Here is a 1263-nt window from a genome sequence, read left to right as displayed (position 1 = left end):
GCCAAGTCACTTAAGTAGCTTAGATAAAGAACTAAAACTTGGCTTAATTTTGAGCCAAATTACCATGTCATATGCTTATATAACCCTTGGACTTTCTTGGACATCAGTTTACTGAATACTCTAGCTGTTGAGACAGACAAACAGGAATCAGGATGAAATATTTGTTGCCCTCAAGAAAAAAACACTGCAGGTTGTGTAACACTATTGGTGTGTGAGTTAAAGCGGGTATCTATCAGAATTAGGGTTAAAATAATCAAACAGACTAGTCATGATTAACTGATTATTGAAATAATCATCAAATAATTCAGTGTTTGATTAATCATTTACCAGAGTACAGAGACTCTAAAACATGCCTGTGGTTGGAAAATTTAGATGTCTCATATTTCATATATTGATTTATGCTATTTACTCACTGAAAAACGATTTTCACTCAGTCTGTTTCAACTGCAAGGCCACACAATGCCTGAGTGAGACATTGTGAGTGAAACAAGACATACTTATTCCCATAACAAGCCAAAGTCTTTCTCAAGGTTTATTCATAACATGTTACTGTTTAACCAAAGTGTCTTTAATTTGTTTAGACTCTGACTACTTCCCATTATTGTAAGTCAGTGGAAGCGAACGCTGTCCAGATCTGAACAGGGTGGATTACCATGCAATAAGGGCTTTATGATGAACGGTTCTCTCTTTGCAAAGATAAAATAAAGTGCCCACCGAGTGAAATCCATCGATCTCCATTTATTTAACTAAGGGGGGGACTTTTTTTTCCCATGATAATGCCTTTAGTTGACAGAGCTACCCACTTTGAGCAGCAATTATACCAAAATTGCAAAAAAATATGTAAACATTTTGCATTTAAGATAAAAATATTTTAATCTGTCAATATGCTCTATCCAGAACTCCTTTAATTTTGTAATTAAACTTCTTTAAGGAACCTTTTGCTATCTAATTATTAATTGAAAAAATAATCGACAGATTCATTGAATTGCAAAATATTCCTTAGTTGGAGCCCTAATCAGAATAGTAATTTTGGCCTAATGATTGTGGAAATACCATCAAGTAGGAACTAAAAGTTTTATCTGGAAAAAAAGAACCCTGCTACAACCTCATAAAACACTGATAATCACAAGGAGCAGACAGGTGTGATAGTTTAGGTAGACAAGGTTTTTCAAAGAAAGCTGCTAAGGAGGCCCTGAAGGGTAAAAAGCAAGGAACAAGAAAATTCCTTTCATTCCGATTTCAGTATGGGTGAATATAACAGCA

General features: G+C 34.6%; 1 protein-coding gene across 1 annotated transcript in view; it reads right to left on the bottom strand.

Annotated features, from left to right (window-relative positions):
- The window catches only part of LOC107084087 (tuftelin-like), a 34441-nt gene that overhangs the window by 30072 nt on the left and 3106 nt on the right, over positions 1 to 1263 (bottom strand). The gene's annotated exons all lie outside the window — the stretch shown is intronic.

The sequence above is a fragment of the Cyprinodon variegatus genome, unplaced genomic scaffold (assembly GCF_000732505.1).
Source record: "Cyprinodon variegatus isolate N-32 unplaced genomic scaffold, C_variegatus-1.0 Scaffold91, whole genome shotgun sequence".
Taxonomy (NCBI): domain Eukaryota; kingdom Metazoa; phylum Chordata; class Actinopteri; order Cyprinodontiformes; family Cyprinodontidae; genus Cyprinodon; species Cyprinodon variegatus.
The sequence above is the reverse complement of the archived record's forward strand: the minus strand, read 5'-3'. Positions and strand labels throughout refer to the sequence as shown.